General features: G+C 42.0%; 1 protein-coding gene across 1 annotated transcript in view; it reads right to left on the bottom strand.

Moving 5' to 3' along the window:
• The window catches only part of RGS13 (regulator of G protein signaling 13), a 75,093-nt gene extending 54,758 nt beyond the window's left edge, over window positions 1–20,335 (bottom strand). The window contains exon 1 of the mRNA XM_030206911.1: window positions 20,189–20,335. The gene's annotated coding sequence lies outside the window, so the exon portion shown is untranslated. The remainder of the gene's footprint in view (window positions 1–20,188) is intronic.
• Between the last annotated feature and the right edge of the window lie 4,640 nt (window positions 20,336–24,975).

The raw sequence follows: 24,975 nt of genomic DNA, 5'->3' as shown, positions 1-24,975 counted from the left end.
TCTTCAGCAAATCTGACACAGTTCTTAACTAGTTATCTCTTATCTAACAGACTGATCCATCTTTGTGTCTACACCTTCTTCCTCTTCTTCTGATTTTCCTTTGCTTTCAGGTGTACCTCAGGCTCTATCTTGTTACTGCTCTTATTTGAGCCCCTTTGACGACTTTAATTCAAAGTTTTAATATCCAATTTTTTTCTATGCAAATGATATACTTTAGATTTTTGTCTACTTCCTCTCTTTCTCCTAATCCTGATCCAATGCAAACGGTGCACTTTCAAAATGGCTTCCTCAGCACAAACTGATACTGAATGCTTCAAAAACTATTACCTGTTGGGTTACTGGTTCCTATCCAAAACCAAAACCTTCAGTTGTTCCAATACTGTTCAAAATGCCCATTCCTACAAGAAACTCTTTTCAGTATTTAGGAGTAATTTTTGATAGCAAGCTTACATTTGAGAAACAAATCTCCCAGGCCATAACATAAAGTTTCTTCTTACTCAGAAGAAGACTTCACTGAATTCACAACTATTTAGACTTTTCTTTGCTTCATATTCAGATTCAGGCATTTATAATATCATCACTCGATTACTGTAATATAATCTATTCAGGGATATCTAAAACCCAATTTTATAGACCAGACACTCCAGAACTCAACTGCCCAGCCACTGTGCAAAACCTGAAAGTCTGATCATGCTTCCCCTTTACTGACTAAACGGCATTGGCTACTGGTTCATTTGCATATTCAGTTTAACATTTTATCTATTGCCCATAAAACTATTCATCTAGGTACTCCACTATGGGGCTCATTTTCAAAGCACTTCAACTTACAAAGTTCCATAGGTTACTGTGTAACTTTGTGAGTCTAAGTGTTTTGAAAATATGCCTCCAAATCTCTCATCCTTACTTATATCTTATACTACAACCTGCTGTCTCAGATCTCTTGATGCACACGGACTTGTTCTACCATTCCCCAAAAGAGCATACCATGAATTCACTAGGACCTCAATTTTTTCTTTAAGATTCCCAAACTGTGGAATGGCCTCCCTTCCCCCTCCATTAGTTCAGAAATTTCATTTTCAACATTTAAGTCCTGTCTGAAGACTTATTTTTTTAAATTGGCTTTTGGACTCTATGGGGGTGATATTCAGCCGGTGGATGGCAACCTGGATAAGTGCCACTGTCAGCGTTGACCCCAGATATTAAATGCCAGGACATTTCTGGTGACCGGCATTGAATATCCGGGGTTCTTTTGGCCAGCACTAAATTAACCGACTAAGCGAATATTCAGCACTGGCCGGTTAAGTTAATAGCGGCAAAGGTAGGACTGCTATTTATACAGTCTGATTTGCTAAACTTAGCTGGTCAGTGTTGAAATTTTTGACGCTGTGAATATTCAGCGGAAGTAACCAGTTTTCTTGCACTGAATATTCATGGTTAGGCACCAAAATGCTATTTAGCCAGTCAGTGGCAGTTTCTGGTCAGTTAAATAGCTTTGAGCATTGCGTGTCCTGTGATAAGCCCTTTTAAGCTTATTAAAAGGACCCCAAAGTATGTAACTTCCAAATAAAATTACCCTCATTGTGTGTATATCATTTGTTACAATTATGGGATTAAATTCTCATAAATTATTTTTGCAGAAGGCTTGCCCCCCTCCCCACCAATGAATTCATATCTCTGAGAGCAAGTGTTCTATATTGGGAGGCTGCACAATAAGGACATGAGCAAAATGTATGAATAGACCTAAAATATTGCGTAAGTTTATAAATTCCCTAGGAATGTGGATTCAATAGCACACATGCAATTCATTAAGGCAGTTCCCCTTCCCCCCAAAAAGTGCAAAAGTAATTATATTCACATGAACCTACAAAATACTAAGGGGGACATTTTACTAAGGCATGGGAGGGCTAATGCGCAGGTAGTGCAAGCCAAATTGGCACCACTACTGGGCTAGCACATGTGCCCGGTGGTAATTCTGAGTTTCGCATGCATTGAATTCCACAATGGAAAATAATTTTCTATTTTCTACTGTGGAGGCATTCCCAGTGGTAATCAGCATGGTAATGCATGGGTAGCAAGTGAGTCCTTACTGCTATGTCCATGGGTGGCAGTAAAAGCTCAGGCCGTAAATAGGTGTGCACTAGTTTTAATTTCAGTGCACACCCATTTCCCAACCCATTAAGAAAAGCCCTTTTCCCAGCCATGGTAAAAAATGGCCCAGCGCATGCCCAAAACACCCATCCACACTACCATAGGCCACTTTTTACCACAGCTTAGTAAAAGGACCCCTATGTACAGTAAATTTGCATGCATTAAAATATTTGGACATGGGTTAAACATTGTTACTAACATCAATGTGTGAATCAAGCTGAAAAAAAATCAACATGAATTGGAGGAAAAGCCCCATTTTTTGATAACAATTTTTTTGTCTATGCATATCCCTAAAATTCCCTTATCTATAGTAGCTCACTCAGTGTTCTATACTCAGCCCATGGTAGTAAGTGACTTGTAAGCTGCTTCTAGCCGTGAACTGAACTAACTCCTCATATTCAATGCATTGATAATCTGGGTATGCCTGTTGATGATATTCAGAACAATGCCTGGTTAACTCAGGGGTCCTTTTACAAAGCTGTGGTAGAAAGTGGCCTATGGTTACTGCAATGCCATCTATGCCGGATGCAAAGACAAATCATTAAGAAACTCCAAACTGCCCAAAACACAGCAGCCAGACTCATATTTGGAAAAATGAAATACGAAAGCGCCAAACCCCTAAGAGAAAGACTACACTGGCTCCCACTAAAAGAACGAATTGTGTTAAAAGTTTGCACCCTTGTGCACAAAATCGTTCACGGTGAAGCCCCGAACTATATGTCAGACCTTATAGACCTGCCAACTAGGAACACAAAAAGATCAGCACGTACATTCTTGAATCTCCACTACCCCAGCTGCAAAGGACTTAAATATAAATCCACATATGCATCCAGCTTCTCCTACATACGTTCGCAAATATGGAACGCACTACCAAAGGCCATAAAAACAATGCATAACCTAACAATCTTCCGAAAACTACTGAAAACCAGCCTGTTCAAGAAGGCATACCACAATTACCCACCCTAACTACTAGGAAACTAGACTTTACCTGAACTACACAATAACAAACTCTTTACATCAGACTGATAACCTTCGCAGCTACAAATGAAAGTTACACAATACGCACTACCACTTTATTTCTCATGCCAGAAATTAACATTATTTCTTATGTCGGAATTGAACTTTCTATAGTTGATAATCTAACCTATTTGATAATTCACTCTATCATTCAGGAACTTCAAGGCAATACCACTTTGTATTCTACTGTAACATTTATGTGCCTTAATGCAATATCACTTGTAATTCTCTATCTGGAAATGGCGATCGCCATTACGGCATAATGTAAGCCACATTGAGCCTGCAAATTGGTGGGGAAATGTGGGATACAAATGCAACAAATAAATAAATAAATGGTAGTGTGGGTGTGTCTTGTTGGTGCACTGGGCCACTCTTTAACACAGGTGGACTGGGAAATGGGCATACGCTGAAATTAAAATTAGTGCGCATCTATTTATGGCCTGAGGCCTTACTGTCAGCCGATGACCTAGCGGTAAGGGCTCATGCACTACCCATGTGGTAACCATGCAGTGTGTGCCAACGTGGCTGCGCTGCCAATTACTACTACTACTACTTAACATTTCTAAAGTGCTACTAGGGTTACGCAGCGCTGTACAATTTAACATAGAAGGACAGTCCCTGCTCAACGAGCTTACAATCTAAAAGACAAGTGTACAAAGTGGGGCAGTCTAGATTTCCAAAAGGTTAGGTGCCGAAGGCAGCATTGAAGAGGTGAGCTTTGAGCAAAGATTTGAAGATGGGTAGGGAGGGGGCTTGGCGTAGGGGTTCAGGAAGTTTGTTCCAGGCATAGGGTGAGGCGAGGCAGAATGAGCGGAGCCTGGAGTTGGCGGTGGTGGAGAAGGGTATTGAGAGGAGGGATTTGTCCTGCGAGCGGAGGTTATGGGCGGGAACGTAGGGGGAAATGAGAGTAGAGAGGTAGTGAGGAGCAGCAGACTGAATGCATTTGTAGGTAAGGAGGAGAAGCTTGAACTGTATATAGTATCTGATCGGAAGCCAGTGAAGTGACCTGAGGAGAGGGGTGATATGAGTATATCGATTCTGGCGGAATATAAGACGTGCGGCAGAGTTCTGAACGGATTGAAGGGGGGATAGATGGCTAAGTGGGAGGCCAGTGAGGAGTAGGTTGCAGTAGTCAAGGCGAGAGGTAATGAGAGCGTGGACGAGAGTTCGGGTGGTGTGCTCAGAAAGGAAAGGGCGAATTTTGCTGATGTTAAAGAGGAAGAAACGACAGGTCTTGGCAGTCTGCTGGATATGCGCTGAGAAGGAGAGGGAGGAGTCGAAGATGACCCCGAGGTTGCAGGCAGATGAGACGGGGAGGATGAGGGTGTTATCAACTGAGATAGAGAGTGGGTTCTACATGCTAAATTTAGTGTATATAAATGACTCAAAGCAGTGCTATAGCGAACTGGCTATGCTTTCTAGAAGCAGGTGTCTGATGAGATAAATAGGCCGACTGCTGAAACAGCAACTCAAAATGAGAAGGAAAATCTAGACATTTGTTTAAAGAATAATTCTCAGTAAATAGCTGGTTATCCAGAGCTGATTATTTCCAGCATACAAATGTATAGGGGTACTAGGGCAAAGGTCTGAAGATCTGGTATATGAACATTACCACTTTCATAACAATTATAACTGAGTATATATAAGAAGCAGCTGATATCAATAAGACTTTTAAGAGAGAAATCTTGATAGGTAATATGTTAGACTTTATCTCAAAGCAACTGAAAAGATAAAGGAACATTTTCCTTTACTGCAAGATTGAGTCTTGTTCTTTGTATGTTATTTTCACCTTTACAATTTATGAAAGACTTTTTGATGGAAAAACTGCTTATATAGAGAGTTACCACCTCATTCAGATTAACCTGAAGATGCTGATCCAGTCCTGGTTTCATCATAAGAACATAAAAATAGCCATACTGGGTCAGACCAATGGTCCTGCTTCCAACAGTGGCCAACCCAGGTCACAAGTACCAGGCAGAAACCCAAATAGTAGCAGCAGTCCATGTTACCAATCCTGGGGCAAGAAGTGGCTTCCTTCATGTCTATCTCAATAGCAGACTTTTGATATCCAGGGGTGCCCAGTTCAAATCCCACTGCTGTTCCTTGTGATTTTGGGCAAGTCACTTTTGCCTCAGGTACAAAAATTAGATTGTAGGTCATCCAAGGACAGGGATGTACTTAATGTGCCAGAATGTAGCTTATTTTGAGTTACCTCTGAAAAACAAATGTGAGCTAAATCCAAATAAATAATATCACAAAATGATGGCATCCCCTCACTATAATTCATAACTCTAACCCATACATGCGTTAGGGTAAATTCAGAACCCCAGTCTGCATCCTTAGCTCCAGCTGGATGAGGTGGCAAATAAAGTTGAACTAAAACATAAGACTGAGGGCTTAGAATATTCTTACCACTGCATTATTATTATTATTATTATTATTATTATTATTATTATTATTATTATTATTATTATAGCTTTAGTTCTAGTTTTATCCTATTGGTTTATTGGACTTTAAGGTGGAAATTATCAACATGGGCTAACCTTAAGTTATTTTACTATTAACCCTAGTTAATTAGACGTGCTCAAATAGCATGACTTAGTGGTAAAATAACATATCTTAAAGGTAGCCCAGATTGATAATTAAGCCCTAGAATGTGGAGATCAAAACTGAGATGTCCAGGCCAGTACATGCTCGGTTCTGGTAGTATTTTAGAAAAAGGATCTGCTAATGAAGAGCCTTTTCTAAAGTACCTGTTGTAGTGTAGTGAGACCTAGTCACTAATAACTTGGGCTAATAGTAAAATAACTCAACTTAACAGTAGCCAACATTAATAACTTCCCTCTAAGTAGTGAGGCCTCAATTTAATGTGGTTTCATTTTGGAGGTAGAAATCAACTATAAGGGAATAAGGAGAATGACTCTCTTATTCCCTTTTATAAAGACCTGGCTGGAGCAAGTACTTTTTAAAAACCTATATGCACTTTTGAACATATAAAAGGCTCAAAGAGGATAGTTTTCCACATGCATGTTTATTCTCATTGTAAAATGTAGAATACATGTGTAGACTTCAATCCCTCCCAAGATGTGCCCAAGCCATACCCACCATATCCTTGAAATCTCTGTGGTGTGGACAGAAATCAGAATTGATTTATGTATGTGATATATATGTGTAAATGTGGTTACTTTTCCAAAATATTGGCCTTAATGTGGAGTACAGCTAGGTATGTTAATGATAGCATTCTGTTTCAATCACTAGAGAACAAAAGTTCAGCTCCCAGGATTACTCAGATAAACAGAGGCCTAGTTTTCCCATGAAAACCCAGTCTTCAAGTCCATGCATCTCCCTGGATAAAAACCAAAGCTATTTTGAAAAAACTGAGCTACCTCATCAAGTCTGTATATCAGTTGCTTTGCCTTATCAAGATGTCCAACAAACTCTTTACCTTATTTATGATCTTCCTTTAAGAAAAGGAACCAACTTAATTCCACATTTCAAGCTTTCCTAGTACTTTTGGATAATATTATTCATATACAATGACTGATGAAAAGGACTAAATATTATTTTAAAAGATGCCAATTTCATTTATTAACCATAAAAAATATACAGCTTAGTTCTCTCTCGTAGGAAAATATTTACTAAATTGTGTTCAAATCAGTCATTATGTTTCTTTAGAGAGTTGCAGCTGGGGTAGGTGAAAGGGTTTATCAGGTGAGGGGAGGGCATGGTCAGTGAGGTGATGACTAGACCAAACTAGGATGTTGACCTTGTCTTGGGCAGAGTAAGGTATCTCAGGCCCAGCAAGGGACCTTTCTTTCTTCTACCAGGGGGTTAAGGCAGAGAGGACCCAACAAAGGTCTTACTTCTTAAACCTAGAGTATACCTTCTTTCTGTAACCCTCCATTGCCTCAGATGTAAGGGAAATGCCCGAATGTACTTCACTTTGAGTTATAGACTAAACTTAAAAAAAAAAAATAGGGGGAGGATGAGGACACAGATTTTTTTTTTAATCTTAGATTCAATGGGGTAGGAGTGGGTCAATCCACACTGACAAGTACATTAGCTTCCCAAGGCTAACTGCAGAACTTAGGTATAGTTTATAAGGCTATAGTGTTTGTATGCAGTGCAGGTAAGTTTCACTTTGTTTTGTGATTGCATTTGGTCATGTTTAGGTTAGTATTAACATAGGCCTAGTGGTTAGGGTGGTGGACTTTGGTCCTGGGGAACTGAGGAATTGAGTTTGATTCCCACTTCAGGCACAGGCAGCGACTTGTGACTCTGGGCAAGTCACTTAACCCTCCATTGCCCCAGGCACAAATAAGTACCTGTATACAATATGTAAGCCGCATTGAGCCTGCCATGAGTGGGAAAGCGTGGGGTACAAATGTAACAAAAATAAAATAGGGACCATTTTATTAAGCTGCATAGGCATCTACGTGCACCCAACACACGTCAGTTTGAAGTTTTTGCCTGACTACAGTGTGGCCTGGGCTGTAATTCCATTTTTTATGCACATCCACTATGCGTGCTGGAAAATAATTTTATTTTGCAGCACGCAAGCGGTAATCGGCATTTGAATTCATGTAGATCATTACTGCCCAGTAAAGTGTGTGGTGGTAAGGTTTTAGAAACAAAATGGACCCACCCCAATTTTTGTTTTGGGCACGGGTAATCGGCATTTGCATTCATGTAGACCATTACTGCCCAGTAAAGTGAATGGGTGGTTGTAAGGTTTCAGAACCAAAATGGACACACACCTATTTTTGTTTTGTGCACATCCATTTTTGGCCAAAAAAAGGCAACACCAGCACCAACACCAGGACACTCAGATAAGTGTTGGACCGTATTCCTCCAGGGTGTTAAAAGGTTAACACACAGCCGGTTTCTTGTTTAAACCGTCGAATAAGTGATCTGAGATACAGATATCAAAACACAATTCTAAGCAGATTGTTGTCTCGAGAATATATGCATTGCTCAGAAAAAGAAAAACAGAAAATAAGATTAAAAAACATAAAAAGGAAAAAAGAGCACAATTGAGGCAGGCTGGGGGTCAGTCTATGATTATAATCGTCACAACCCAAGGGATAACTAGCATTGGGGAGAAACCAGAATACCTTGGTGACAGTATGAGACTTTCCCTGAATTAGAATTATCCTAGAAATAAGCAGTGGATTTTCCCAAGTCCATTTTAATAATGGCATATAGATGTTTCTTTTAGGAAATTAGCCAAACCTTTTTGGCTAACTGCTTTCACCACATTCTCTGGTAACAAATTCCAGAGTTTAATTACACATGAGTGAATAAATATTTTCTTTGATTCACTTTAAATTTACTACTTTGTGACTTCATTGCGTGCCCTCTAGTCCTAGTATTTTGGGAAAGAGTAAACAATCGATCCATTCACGTTTACTCATTCCACTCCACTCATTATTTTATATACCTCTATCATATCTCCCCTTAGCCGTCTTTTCTCCAAGCTGGAAAGTCCTAGCCATTTCAGCCTTTCCTCATAGGGAAGTCATCCCATCCCCTTTATCATTTTCTTCTCCCTTCTCTGTACCTTTTCTAATTTCATAATATCTTTTTTGAGATGCGGTGACCAGAACTGCACACAGTATTTAAGGTGCGGTCGCACCATGTGTCACGTCTGTGGCCGTGACCACCCTCAGCCTTACCTTCTTTCTGGGGGTCAGCAGCTCTGCTGGCTTCTGTCTGTGTTTGTGTTTGTCTTGTCTCTAGTCTCTGTGCTGATTGCTTCCCTAGACCTCACCTGTGTGGGCTATGCCTCTCTAGGGAGCCAGCATCTAAGATGGCTGCCACCGGCTCTGTGCCAGCTTCCAAGATGGCTCCTGCTTGTCTTTCCTGTGGGCTCACTTCCTATGTGTGTCAAGCCTCTCTTTGGGGTCAGTGTGCTTCCTGATTCTGTCCTACTGCTGGTGACTCATCAGTGAGAGCCTTCATAAGGAAGTGCTGTGCTTGCAGTCAGGGCCTTTGCATAAGTGTTATGCTCTTAGGCCAGGTCAGGTTAGTAAGTGTCTGCTGCACTACTGCTTAGCCTCTCTCTGGGTTCCAGCCCAGTTTCTTTCTGTGTCTGTGTCTCTGTTGTCCTTCCGTGGGGGGTCTTCCCTGCCACTGTCTGTCTGTGGACTGCGGGTCCTTCCTGGCTTACCCTGTGTTTTGGGTGAAGCCTCTGTTCCTGGCTTACCCTGTGTTTGGGGTGAAGCCTCTGCTCCAGGCTTACCCTGTGTTGGGGTGAAGCCTCTGTTCCTGGCTTACCCTGGGTTGGGGTGAAGCCTTTGTCCGGGTTTGTTCTCTGTCTGTATGCGAAGCCTCAGCCTTTGTGGGTTCCCCAGTCAGTGTGTGGAATGACTGTGGCTTCAGACCCTTGGCCTGTTCTTCCTGGTTACTCTGTTTGCTGTGCTGCCTGCCCAAGACCCTTGGCCTGTTATTCCTGGTTTGCTGTCTTTACCCTGAACCCTGCCTTGCCTAGCCTGTGTGCCTACCCTGCTTGTATATCCTGTGGGTATATCCTGAATCCTGTATCTGTCTGGCTAGTGTGTTTTCCTGGGTGATTATTCCTGTATCCTGTCTCCACCTAGCTAGAGGGTTTACCCTGTGGGTATTCCCGGATCCCCGTTCTGCCTAGTGTGTTGCTGCCCTAGTCCTTGCTCCTGCTAGCTTCTGTACGCCTTGTGTTCCTTGGTCTGTCTTCTGGGTCTTGCTAGTGGCTGTGCAGCAGCACACTGTCTGAGTCTAGTTCCGTGCCCTGTCGCCCTCGTGTATCCCAGACCCCGGGGTGGGTCCTCTGGATCTTCAGTTCCTGCCTTATCCTGCAAGTCCTGCCGGCCGCCTGCACTTCGGAGCTCAACTCCGGAGGAACGGTGGCTAGGTGCAGGTGACGCTGTTCCTGTCTCATCTGTTCTAGTTGCCTGCCTTGTACTACTACAGTCCAGAGTTCCAGTACTGCTCTTCTGTGTTTCCAGTCCCGAGGTGGTCTTGCCTGCCGCTGCCGCTCCTCGGTATTGGCCCAAGGGCTCACGAACTCCAGTCCTGCCTCGAGGACCTGACAGAATGCCAAGGCCCTCGAGAACGCAACACCATGGAATGATACAAAGGCATTATAACATCCTCGTTTTATTTTCCATTCCTTTCCTAATAATACCTAACATTCTATTTGCTTTCTTTGCTGACGCAGCACACTGAGCAGAGGGTTTCAAAGTATCGTCAACGATGACTCCTAGATCCCTTTCCTGGTCGGTGACTCCTAACGCAGAACCTTGCATCACATAGATATAGTTTGGGTTCCTCTTTCCCACATGCATCACTTTGCAGTTGCTCACATTAAATATCATCTGCCATTTGGATGCCCAGTTTCCCAGTCTCATAAGGTCGTCTTGCAATTTTTCACAATCCTTTCGCAATTTTACAACTTTAAATAACTTTGTGTTGTCGGCAAATTTAATTATCTCACTAGTTATTCGTATATCTAGATCATTTATAAGTATGTTAAAAAGTACCAGTCCCAACACAGACCCCTGGAGAACCCCACTATCTACCCTTATCCACTGAGAATACCGACCATTTAACCCTACTCGCTGTTTTCTATCCTTTAACCAGTTTGTAATCCAGAACACTACTTCCTATCCCATGCCTTTCCAATTTCCTCTGGAGTGTTTCATGAGGTACTTTGTCAAATGCCTTTTGAAAATCCAGATACACAATATTGACCTGCTCACTTTTATCCACATGTTTGTTCACACATTCAAAGAAATGCAGTAGAATGGTGAGGCAAGATTTCCCTTCACTAAATCCATGTTGACTTTGTCTCATTAATCCATGCTTTTGAATATTCTCCATTAATGTTTGTATTAGCATTCTTGCATTTCAGTAAACAGATCTTTTGATAACAATGCATTATTTTCTTTCAAATGTTTTACTAGAAAACTATTTCCCAAATGTAAATCTAAGTAAGCCAATCATTTACCTGTGCTGGGGAGTCCACAAATTGAACTATCCATTCATCGACTCACTGTTCACAGGTATGCATACCACCTAATGCCATCTTCCATATACTTTACAATAGTGAAAATAAATTCACATCACTCTTCCACCTCAATAAGAGATATAGGCCACCTCCTGTTTCGTTGCACTGCATCAGGAGGGGAAATAAGAATTCTTCAAAATGGCTTCAGTGTTTTAAAAGAATGCCACTACTGCATTTCACCAATAAAAAAGGAGGATACCCAATACTCTTCTCTCATTGGTCAAAGACTCCAATGACTAATAAAATGCTTTTCACGCTATTGGGCCATTCAAGCTGTCAGAGTATATTGTCTGTAGTTTATAAATCCAGCATTTTTCTTGCTGATGAAGATATTAGAAATATCATTTTCCCTTTTGGCAAATAGTTGATCAATAGCAATACAGGTAAAATCCTCAAAATGATGCTGTTTTTGCAATCAATGACAGACTAATAGAGCTTCAATTTTCTGTTTAGTGATACAATGCTTGTGTTCTATCATTTGTGTCTTTAATTGACATTTAGTTTGTCCTATGTATATTTAACCACATGAACACGTCATTTTATAGATTACACATGTAAAAACACAAGTAGTTGAACATTGTACCTGGAACCAACGGAGATGCACCAGACACCAAAATTGAGAGGTCCATCACAATACAAATTGAGCATGCTCCACATTTCTGATGCCCCATGTAAGTTCTCACTGGTACTGACCACACATCATGAAATTTAGGTCACCCTTAGAGGTGGTCATCCTTAGGTCATTTTTGAGACAGGTGTCCTCGGTTTCCATTATCGCCGAAAACCGGGGACGACCATCTCAATTGGACCATCCCATTTGGTCGTGGGAAGAGCCAGCATTCGTAGTGCACTGGTCCCCCTCACATGCCAGGACACCAAACGGGCACCCTAGGGGGCACTGCAGTGGACTTCAGAAAAAGGTCCCAGGTGCATAGCTCCCTTACTTTGGGTGATGAGCCCCCAAAACCCACAACTGCACACCACTACCATAGCCCTTAGGGATGAAGGGGGGCACCTACATTTAGGTACAGTGGGTTTGTGGTGGGTTTTGGAGGGCTCACATTTACCACCACAAGTGTAACAGGTAGGGGGGGATGGGCCTGGGTCCGCCTGCCTGAAGTACACTGCACTCACTACAACTGCTCCAGGTACATGCATACTGCTGCGATGGACCTGAGTATGGCATTTGAGGCTGGCATAAAAGTATTTTTAAAGATTTTTTTGAGGGTGGGAGGGGTTTAGTGACAACTGGGGGAGTAAGGGGAGGTCATCCCCCATTCCCTCCGGTGGTCATCTGGTCAGTTCAGGCACCTTTTTGATGCTTGGTCATGAAAGAAAATGGACCAAGTAAAGTCGCCCAAGTGTTCATCAGGGACGCCCTTCTTTTTTCCATTATCGGCCGAGGACGACCATCTCCTAAGCATGCCCCAGACCCACCTTCACTACCCTGCTGACACGCCCCTGTGAACTTTGGTCATCCCCGTGACGGAAAGCAGTTGAGGGCGCCCAAAATTGGCTTTCAATTATGCCGATTTGGGTGACCTTGCGAGAAGGACCCCCATCTCCCGATTTGTATCAGAAGATGGGCACCCTTCTCTTTCGAAAATTCACCTGATAGTTTGTTATTCTTCTCTTCCCATTGGCGTTTGGGATTTAACAACCACTCAAAATGATATATAGGGCTCTCTTATAAGCTTTCTTAACTGTAGTCTTTGGACAGCCTCTTTCAATTAATTTTTCTTGCAAAACCTTCGATTGTTGCTTTATTTTCATTAGGTGGTATGCATAACTGTGAACAGTGAGTTAATGGACACTGCATGATGCATGGATAATCCAATATGTAGACTCCCCAGCACAGACAAGTGTTCGGCTTTCTTCCACTTAAAGTATTTTTTTCTATAGAAACACTTTTAGTGATATAAAGACTTAGTTTTCTCCAGTTTTTTGCATCCTCTTTGAAACAAGGTTCATTAGCAGTTTGTTTGTAGCCTCCAGGTTTTTGAAGCAGTGGTTTTCTCTGTGTTTTTTTTTTTCAGGAGTTTATACACTGCTGTTTTTCTGGGCATGGTTGGTAAGCCTACGATGAGAGGTCCATTCGAGGGTGTTTGATAATATGCAATCTCACCCTGGATGACTGAGACTTGTTCTGTTTAAATATATTCTTTATACTGCAACACAACTGTGTTTCAGGTGGATAGCGATAATACACTTTTTTGTTGTCAATAGTATATCAGTGTTTTACCTTCTATACATTTTTGAATTCTTGATAAAGATATTATATTTTAAATTGCCTTGATATCATGTCTAGAAAGGTAGTATATCAAAACTAATTAACATAAGCATAAAAATAAGTCACTGATTGTCACTAATACTTCTTTTCACAGTCTCCGCAGAGACTTTAAAGCCAGAAATAGTGTTTTAAGAATTCCTGTAGTTGGCAATGCAGGCAGTAAGGTCAATAAATTAATTTGAAAAAACTCAGAAACCTTCTGAACCCTAGACCTTGTTATATAGCTCATAGCTGGGGCACACTGGTAGATTGATATAAAGAAGCCAGGGATGGACTGAAAGTAATCTAGGACCTCAGGAAGTAAAGGTCATTGGGCCCCCCTGGCTGCTTCCAGCTGCCCCCCCCCACTGCTGCACTGCTGCCACCGCCCCCTTCCCACACACTACAGTCCCCACTACTGCCACAGCTGGCAACCCCTCCCACACACTACAGTCCCCTGAGCCTCAGTGGGCCCTCCCTGGTCCTACCTTGAAGGGCCCTGGTAGTCTAGTCAGTGGCGTTCCTAGGGGGGCTGACAACCAGGGCGGATCGCCGATGCGCCCCGCCCCCCGGGTGCAGCATGACCCCCCCCCCGAGCAAAAGAAACCCCCACCGGGTGCACGCCGCTGGGGGGGTGCCGCGCGCTTGTGCGCTTCATTCGTTTCCATGCTACCTCTGCCCCGGAACAGGAAGTAACCTGTTCCGGGGCAGAGGGAGCACAGAACGAACGTAGCGGACAGGCGCGCGGCACCCCCCCCCCCGCCCCCCCAGCGGCGTGCACCTGGGGTGGACCGCACCCACCGCCGCCCCCCCCCCTTGGTATGCCACTGAGTCTAGTGCCTTCTTTGGGGGCAGTAAAGAACCCTACTCTTTCCTGCCCTCTACTGCTATTCTATCCGATGCTACCGTGTTTTCAAAATGGCTGCCGAGACTTCCCATGGTAGTCTTGCAGGTCTTGACAGTCTTGTGAGACTGCTGCAGGGAGTCTTGGCAGCCATTTTTAAAACAGTGGTGCAGCGCTAGGCAGAATAGCGGTAGTTGGCAGAAAAGAGTGGTTTTATTCCTGCCCCCGCAGATGCTACTAGACTACTAGGGCCCTTTAAGGTGGGACTGGGGAGGGCCCACTGAGGCTCAGGGAGCTGTAGTGTGCAGCAGAAGCCGTGGGGGGGGGGGGGGGGTCTGGGCCCACTAGAACTTCTGCCCGGTTGTCTAAATGGTCAGTCTGCTCCTGAAAGAAGCTAACTACCTATGGGATCTATGCACACAGCACTTTTGTCATTCACCCAGGCTTGGTGAATGCTGAGGAGTATAGTTATCAAGGTGCGCTACTGTAAGATATGTTATTTCACTACTAACTCATGCTATTTTAGCACAGGTCCCATTTTCTGCAATGAGATTCACGGAGAGAGTGGTGGATACTTGGAATGCCCTCCCACGGGAGGTGGTGGAGATGAAAACGGTAACGGAATTCAAAAATGCGTGGGATAAACATAAAGGAATCCTGTTCGGAAGGAATGGATCCTCAAAAGCTTAGCGGAGATTGGGTGGCAGAGCCGGTGGTGGGAGGTGGGGCTAGTGGTTGGGAGGTGGGGCTAGTACTGGGCAGACTTCTATGGTTTGTGCCCTGAAAATGGCAGATGCAAATCAAGGTCAGTTATACAGAAAAAGTAGCACATATGAGTTTATCTTGTTGGGCAGACTGAATGGACTGTGCAGGTCTTTCTCTGCCATCATCTACTATGTTACCATTGGGGGCATTTTTGAACGGGGACGACCATCTCTAAGGGCGCCCATCTCTAAGGATGGTGCCACGAAGAGGTGGGGCAACCCGTATTATCGAAACAATATGGACGTCCATCTTTCGTTTCGATAATACGGTCAGGGACACCCAAATCTTGACATTTAGGTCGACCTTAGAGATGGTCGTCCTTAGGTCGTTTATGAGATGGTCGTCCTTGGTTTTCGGCGATAATGGAAACCAAAGACATCTATCTCAAAAACATCCAAATCCAAGCTCTTTAGTCGTGGGAGGAGCCAGCATTTGTAGTGCACTGCTCCCCCTCACATGCCAGAATACCAACCGGGCACACTAGAGGGCACTGCAGTGAACTTCACAAATTGCTCCCAGGTGCATAGCTCCCTTACCTTGTGTGCTGAAACCCCCAACCCCCCCCCCCCCCAGGTCCGCCTGCCTGAAGTATACTGCACCCACTACAACTGCTCCAGGTACCTGAGGCTGACATAGAGGCTTGGAAAAAAGTATTTTTAAACTTGTTTTTTATGGTGGGAGGGGTTAGTGACCACTGAGGGAGTAAGGGGAGGTCATCCCCGATTCCCTCCTGTGGTCATCTGGTCAGTTGGGGCACCTTTTTGAGGCTTGGTCGTGACAAAAAATGGACCAAGTAATGTCGGCCAAGTGCTCGTCGGGGACGCCCTTCTTTTTTCTGTCGGCCGAGGACGGCCATTTCCTAATCACGCCCCAGTCCTGCCTTTGCTACCCTGCCGACACGCCCCCGTGAACTTTTGTCGTCCCCGCGACTTAAAGCAGTCGAGGGTGTCAAAAAATCGGCTTTCGATTATGCTGATTTGGACGACTTTGCGAGAAGGACGCCCATCTCCTGATTTGTGTTGAAAAATGGGCGTCCTTCTCTTTCGAAAATAAGTGTATATGTTACTTAAAACTGGGGTGAACAGGAAAATAACACATATTTACTGTAGCTCACATTGATAACTTCCACCCTGAGTCTTTTATAAAATATAAAATGTGTATAGCATTGCTGATGATATATGTATATGTGTCATGATACATAATATACTGGGCCATTTTATAAAGGCACATATGCACAAAAAGAGTGGCTTCACATGGGGGTGGGGTGGGGTGGCATATACATGTATGTAGCACTATTTTATAATTAGTGGTGATATGGATATATACAAGTCCTCTTAGACATAGCAGTGGAAAGTTTTAGAAACATATATTCACAATAGCAAAGTGAAGCTTTATCCCTGGGTGGGCAGATTAGTATCTCAGAGAGGTAAGCAAATCTCAACAATCACACAAGCTTTCTGCACTAGGTCAGTCTGTGATTACGAATGATTTTGAACAGGTGTAAATGTCCTACACAAGTGAAAACATCAAGGTGCTGCTATTATAAAACTATAAAAATGTAATGCAAAGAAGTGCAGAGTGATGCACTTGGGAAGTTTAAATCCTAAGGAGCTGTACGTAGGGAGAGGTGGAGGAGGGGGATGTTGAGATATGCATGGACCACTAGAGAAAATCTTGAGGTGACAGTGACCTATGATCTCAAGGTGGTGAAACAATGTGGCAACACAGTGTCCAAAGCCAGAAAGATGCTAGTCTACTTAGCAAGAAATATAACCAGCAGAACAAAGAAGGTATTAATGCCCCTGTACAGGTCATTGGTGAGGTCCCACTTGGAGTACTGTATTCAGTTTTGGAAGCCACATCTCATTAAGGACGTAAAAAGACTTGAAGCAATTCAGAGGACGTCAACAAAAATGGTATTGGGTTTGCACCAAAAAATGTATGAAAGGGGATTTGAAAACCTGAATATGTATACCCTAGAGGAAAGAAGGGACAAGAGAGATAGGATACAGATGTTTAAATACTTGAAAGGTATTAACAAGCAAACTAATCTTTTTCAGCTACAAGGAAGTAGTAGAACTAGAGGACATGACTTGAGACTTAGGAGTAACATGAGGAAATACTTTTTCTTGGAGAGGGCTGTGGATGCCTGAAATAGCCTCCTGGTGGAGACAAAAATAGTCACAATAAATAAATATGTGGGGCTCTCTTCTTGTAAATATAAGTCAACACACAGACTGTTGCTGGAGGAAAAGCCTCAAGAAGCTCCTAAACTTCTGATGATGACGTTTTGCTCCTGTAATTGTCTTACAGGAGCAAAACTTTATCACCATCGGCAAAAATAGTGACAGAATTCAAAAATGCGTGGGATAAGCACAGAGGATTTATTTATTTATAGCATTTATATCCCACAATATTCTCACCCATGAGCAGGCTCAATGTGGCGTACAACAGTCTATAAAAACAAACAACAATTCAGCAAACAAACAATCAATGTCATAAGAGCATAAGAGAGAAAGGGTACTAGCTAAGGAGGGAAAATATAGGGATCAATATAGAAAGAGGATGGAATCAAAGCAAAATAACCTTAGCACTTTTAAACAGGGCATAGAAAGGTATAACTTAAATGGAGCAGCAGATACAACTCTGGCCTCCTAGTTGGGCAGATTGAATGCACCATACAGGTCTTTGCTATTATTTACTATGATAAATGCAAATTTCATGTACACTTTGTAGAATTCCTCAGAGTATGCTCTTTTCTGTAATCTCAAAATCCTATATTCTGCCTTGCATTCATAGAAACATAGTAAATTGAAGACAGATAAAGACCATATGGCTTATCCAGTCTGCACAACTATCCCATCTACTATCCCTTCCTCTCTCTTAGGGATCTTATGTACTTGTCCAAAGCTTGCATGAATTCAGATATAGCTTTTGTCTCTTCGACCTCCACCATAAAGATGTATTTGCTCAGTTTACTCCGGAGTCTGTCCCCTTTCACCTTCATCCTATGTCCCCTTCATTCCAGATCTTCCTTTTAATTGAGAGACTCGTCTCCTGTGCATTTATACCACGGAGGTATTTAAACATTTCTACCACATCTCCCCTCGTCCGCATCTTTTTCCAAACCGTACATACTAAGATCTTTAATTCTATCCTCAGACTTCATGATGAAGACTGCTGACCATGTTTGTACAGTTTCTAAATTCACTCCTTACATATTCTGTTTTGCACATATAAGTCCATTATGTATATATAAATTGAGTCAAGGTTTTCTATAATTACCTCCAAAATAAAAAAAAACTGTTAATGCTTCTGGCCTGTGTCAAGGTAAGCATTAAATCCTTTCATGCTACAAACAGATTAGGTTTTCAGGCTAGTCAAATTGTGCAAACTATTATGTTTCTTGGATAACTTGCATGCAAATATAGCTCAAGAATGCTCCTTGCAAAAGTCCTGAAAACCTGTTTGTGATGGATGTTCACCATCTCTGTGCTGTACCTATTCATAAACCAAATCCTAATGCTGGTAGTCTGGCACATTTCTGTAACAGTAATTAGAATAAAACCTTTTAAACATAAAGAGAATGAAACATGCCATGACATAGCCATACCTTGCATATTAGTTACATACTAACTTCAATCGTACTACCCTCTGTTGATCTCCTTTCATGAAAGCACAGTAAGACTACAGAAGAGAATTGTGTAAAATCTGCCATGAGGAAGTACAGTTTATTTCCTGTGGAAGTTCAGTACAATGTTGTACTGCTAGTGAGATGTTTATGTACAGTGTTCCATGAAGCAGAAACCAATACTGTTGTAAAATCATATAAAAGAATTACTGTATTCAACACCAATGTTACAAAATACTAGCTTGAAAGGAAGCCTCAGTCATCATGTTATTTATAAAAATAATTCAATTAGATGCATCACTTCATTTTCTTTAGAATTATATCAACATATATCAAAACTACATTGTTGATGGAAGGGAATACAAGTCAATCAGCAAACAAATATTGTGCTAACTTAATACATTACTTAACTAGCTTACAGAAGTTATAGTCCTTTCATTAGGCGAACAGAAAATGGTTATTTACCCTGAGATTCTATGTATCGTGCCTTAATTTCTGCATGTATTCCATAACAATGTGTATTAACAGTTAATTAGCTAATCAGTGCTGTCAATTGGATGTTAACAAGCAATTATCAGCACTAATTGGTATTAATTAAAATTTATGTGCTCAACTCACTAAGGGGCATGGCCGCATGCTGGTCTATTTCCTGAGCATGCCGGAAAATAGAAGTGCGGCAAAATGAAAACCATTTTTGGCCCGAGACCTTAACACCACACATTGACTTAGCGGTAAGGTCTTATGTGCTAACTGGGCAGGAAGCACCCAGCATGCGCCAACTACCGATTACCACTGGGTAAGCACCCTGGGGTAGAAAATAGAAAATATTTTTTACCACGTGTTTTGGGCACGCACCAAAAATGGAATTACTGCCCGGGTCGTGTGGTAGCTGGGTGGTAGTGCCAATTTGACGTGCGTTAAATGCACATAGGTGCCTACGTGCCTTTGTAAAAGGACCCCTAAGTGTTTTCTATAACGTGGTGCATGTAAATGCTAAGTCGCATAGTTGAAAAGGGGATGTGGCCATGGGCTGGGTGTAGGCATTTCTAAAATCTATGCACATCAACACCCACTCTGCACCTAATTTAGGCATCGAGCTTTACACCAAGTAAAACATGGACTAAATGGCCATGACCAAATTTGGTCACGTGGAGAGTTGCTTGGCATATTCTATATACTGCGTGGAAATTTAAGCCTATTTTGTCAAATTTAGACAGACTTTAGAGAATACGCCTTGGCATTTTTTTTTTCCATGCAGATGTTTCAGGCACCATATACAGAATCTAGCCGTTAATGGCCTTTCTTTTGCTAGACTAACAAGGCAGCTACAGTAATTTGTCTAGTATTGATGGAAAAAATCCACAGGTCAAAAAATATGTGGTATCTTCTTCCTTGAGCACAAACCCTGGGAGATTCTATCTGGTTTAATATAAGGATCTGCCTCAGCTCAACAGAAAGTTCAGTACTTACAGACTGTCCTCTTGAGCTATGTCACCTTCTTAATGTGCTCCCTTTCTCTGCATCAGTCCCAGAACTGAAGTCCTTGATCTCATTATATTAACAGCACTTTCTTCTGTTACTTAAGCAAAGCTGTGCTGTTACTGTTCCTCCTGCAGCCTTTTCTGATCTCCTGTCACACAGTTGATTTACTTAGTATATATGCAAACAGTTACTGTGGTTGGTGTGAACAAAAAAGTACTTCCTCTGGCTTTTGATGCCACAGATAGAGGGCTGATTATTTTGACGCCATTGTGACATCCACAATGAAGGAAGGCCTTATAAGGCACATCTCTGCGTGAACACGAATGCTGTGCTGGCAAAGCATTACAGTTATGTGGTCAGTATCTTACATCATCTGACTACATGGTGTTTCCTGCATACCATAGCGGATATGGCTAATTTTTGAAGAACATACACAGTGAGATTTCCTGGGCAAAAGATAAGTTGAGTTAGTTTTTGTGAAAGTTGAGGGGACTACATATTTCAATATCTGGGTGAGTTCCTTTTTGGATATAGCAATGTCACATAGCTTGATTCAGTACTAGAAAGAATAATCTCAGCTGAGAGCTTACCACATTTTTATCTTGCAGACACTGACTACTGAGCATTTAGAAATATTTTCTCTACCAAGGAAATTTTTATTTTATTTATTCATATATTTATTTGTGTCCTGCTGAGTGAAAAGGTACCAAAACTTGGGTTTCAAATAATACAGATAAAGGCTATAAAAGTTTGGAGGGGCAATTTTCATTTTTGAAAGTTTTGTGTACTATAGGGTCAGAAGAATGGGACTATGCAATTTTTTTTCTCAACTTTGATGTTTTTCATGTTCTATAGCTTAAAATCTGCAGGTACCCAAAGTGGGTATGCAATTTTTGTGATTAATTACTTTTTTATTGATAGGCATTTTTTATTTTTAAAAGACATAATTAGTCCATACCTGAAGCTGAAATTTGGAAAGATTATGCAATTGATATCCCTGTATCTTGTGGTATAAATAAATCACACACCCCACTTTTGATACCTTTTCTTTCAGCGGGTCAAATTTATTTATAGCTTTCAGTACATTTATACTCCATAAAACGGATCAAGACTACCCTATGAGGTAACCAACTGCATATATAAAATTAATTGAAATAGACCCATGCAAAGAATGTTCTAGATAATACCAGTAAAACAAATTTTGAAGATAACCAGGTAAGTAGAAAGTATTCTGAAGAACTTTAAAGATCAATTTTAAAATGTGATCCTTTGAATAATAGGTGGCAAGTGGGGAATAAAGGAGAGGAGAAATAAGTACGTAAGTGCATAAGTATTGCCATACTGGGAAAGACCGAAGGTCCATCAAGTCCAGCATCCTATTTCCAACAGTGGCCAATCCAGGTCACAAATACCTGGCAAGATCCCAAAAAAGTAATATGTTTCTTTATGTTAATTTCAAACAATCTAAACTTTGCACTTCTTTGGTACATACACCAAGACCCTTCATTCTTTCCTTTTAGCAGGTTTTAAAAAAAATGAATCCATTCCTGTGTCTTCAGTTTCTGTCCATCAGTTGTGACACTTGATAGCATAGGCAGGGACTAGCAGCCCAGGTATGCAAACCAAAAATGCAACTGGTGGAGTTGAAGATCACCACTAGAGCAGCCCAGTTCAGTTCATCTTGCTTGGTTAAAGACAACACAAAAATGAAGTGACAAACGAATACCTGTTTCACCATCACTGATCAGACTTGCAGAAGAAAAAGGAGGACAGCAGTGCCTCAGGTCACATCCTCCTCCTCCACTGTTGCATGGGCCCACTGGCACTTTGAAACATATTTCAGTATGGCACCTCAAATGGTTGAAAACATCTATCTGGCTCCCATGGCAATGTTGGTATTGATGAACCCCATTCTTCTTCTGCTGCTAGCTTGCTCAGCAATGTTGGGAGGGAGGAACTGGAGGGTTAATGTCATGGTCTCAGGCTCTCGGACTCTGGAACAACGTGAGCCCATGGGCTACTGTCGAGGAGTGGCAGCAGCAGACAAAATCCCCCAACCAGGACTGGACAAACGAGCAAGGATGGAGCTGGAATCTGGAATGGACTTGGCTTGGCTGGACCCAAATACTGGAATGGACTAGACTGGAATAACAGGACTGCAGCAACCGGACTTCACCTGCACTTACCACCATTCCCCAGAGGTTGAACCCCTAGGTGCAGGCGGCCTGCAGTACTTACAGGACGGAGCTGGTAGACAAAAAATGCTGGACTAGACTGAATGGAACAACAGGATTCTCACACCAGACACTGGATACTAAACAAGCTTGACTAAATCAGGATTCAGGACTCAGGACTCTCACACAGGGTATAGGATACTGAAACAAGCTTGACTGAACAGGGACTGAAGGTCAGAGGGAAAAAGAACAAACAAGGCAGGCTAGGCAGGACTGGAACAGGATTCAGGATTTACAACAAGCTTGGCAGAAACAGGATTCAGGATACTCAAGCAAGAGTCAGGATTTACAAACAAGCTTGGTGGACACAGGATTCAGGATACACAGGAAGGGTGGGACTGGAGCTAGAGACAAGCAGGGTCAGAACCAAAGCTGAAGGCTTGCAAGACAGAGACAAGTAGGAAGGGAACCGAAGCTAGGGATAGGCAAGCAGGATACAAAGCAACAACCACAGACAAACAATAAAGCAATGGCAGGAGACTGACAAGCAGCCACAAAAGGATAAAAGCAGAAGAGCTAAAGAGCTTAACTGCATACAGACCAAACAAGAATAAGGCAAGGCAAACAGGCAAGAAACAAAGCAAGGCAGAAGTGCTACTAACAGCACACCAACTAACCTAGGGACCCTTGGCGTTGCAAAGGCCCAGCTGAAAGGGCCAGGTGCATAATAAAGGCAATTACAAGTGAGGTCACAGGTAAGGGTGCTGCTTAGTTCCAAACAACCCATGCAAGTTTGGCAAGCAGGAAGATCCGAACCGGATCGGAATGACTTCTGAAACATGCTTGGGAAACAGCAAAACAGTCTATAGCAGCCACCGGTTCTGGCCACCGGAGGGCAAGGTGAGCACAGGCATGGAAAACCATGATAATCGTAACAGTTAAGGAGGGGCTGAGGGATTAGTGAGCGTGAGAATGGAAAGGGATGAGATTGGAATTGTTTTTTGGGTAATAAGAGGCTATGGAATATCACCTATTTTTGTAGCACCAAAATAGATGTGTGGTAAGTGGTTCACTTCCTGCATGGCCATTTCTTTTTCCCAAAAAAGGGCAGCCTTTTACCTGTTGCGGTAAAAGCACACGCGGTAAAAGCACATGTGAAAAACACACACTGATGCTAGTGCATGCCCCTCTTTTACCACAGCTTAGTAAAAGGACCTCTTAATGACTGAAACAGAGATTTTGGTCTGGTTAGTACAAGCTGCAGACAATGCACCATGGGAGATGGTGGGAGGAGAATTATCTATTCAGGGTCTCTCTGCCACTTCTTTAGAGACTTCCTATCCTTTTTAATTCAAGCACCCACCTGATACTCAAGACCCCCTAGGTTTTAAAAAGTACATTAGGCCCTATGATTGCAAATGAACTCTTAACACCTGGCTGAAAACTAGCCATTGCATCATATCGGGACAAATTTGTTTTAATGTTGGTTTTGCTAGCTAATAGCAGTGGTTTCTTGGAGTGCAAATTTCCTCAGTTGTGTGCCAGAACTTTGATGTTACAAAAGATATGTTATCTGCAACAATACATTAAACTGCTCTAGCAGCAAGTCAACTCAATCATGCCTAAGAACTGAAGAGCTCTTCGGTGGCCAGTTTAGATTTTTAAAGAATATGATAAGTAGTAAATGAGTACGAATTTTATAGCTTGGCATGATTTTTTTTTTTTTTTTTACAAATGCCACCTGTGTTGTAACTTTGCATCTCTTAGGCCTTCTTTAAAAGAACTTTATCACTCACCTATATTGCAGAGAAAATATAGATCATACTAGGGGGTTAATTTTTTTCTCAGCATTTCATATGTATACTGTCCCTTTCCAAGTTCCCTAGACAGAAGTGCCCAGATTTAACCCAGTTTATCTGTGGGGACTTTTCTCCTTCAAAATAGATTTGAAAATACAAAACTGCAGTACTGAGAAAGTTTCTAAGTTTAAGTTTACGTTTTATAATGAGAATTAGAAGTTCTTCCAAGATACCCTTGTTCAATTGAAATTAGTCTTTCCTTCAGAAATAAGAGTACAAATTAAATAATCCTTAGTTTTTGAGATATACAAATGCAAAAAAGTTTAAACAATGGGCCTGCTTTGAAGCCTGGGTGGCCTGATTTTATCCATATACCCTCGGATTATATAAACAGTAAGTTGTGCGCACAACTTAATTGCTTAAAAAGCCAATCAGCACCAAAACTTGGCTGCTAACAACCAATTATTGGTGTTAATTGGTCTTAATTAGGATTCATGTGCAAATTGTTTTCTATAACAATCCGCATGCAAATCCTAAATTGCATAAAGTTTTGGGGATGTGGAAGGAGCATTTCGGGAGCATTCAGGCTATGTTCCAAAATTTTACAGAACTATAAGAGGTTGCAAACTACCTTCCTAAGGATAATACCAAATGAGACTTTAAAGACTCTTAGGGGCCCTTTTACTAAGGCATGTGCGTACAACACGCGTCAAATTGGAAGTACTGCACGCCCCAGGTGGTAATTCCATTTTTGATGTACGTCCAAAACACGTGGCAGAAATTTTCTACTGTGTGGCGCTTA

The sequence above is a fragment of the Microcaecilia unicolor genome, chromosome 6, assembly GCF_901765095.1.
Source record: "Microcaecilia unicolor chromosome 6, aMicUni1.1, whole genome shotgun sequence".
In the NCBI taxonomy this organism is placed as follows: domain Eukaryota; kingdom Metazoa; phylum Chordata; class Amphibia; order Gymnophiona; family Siphonopidae; genus Microcaecilia; species Microcaecilia unicolor.
This window is presented reverse-complemented; position numbering and strand designations above follow the sequence as displayed.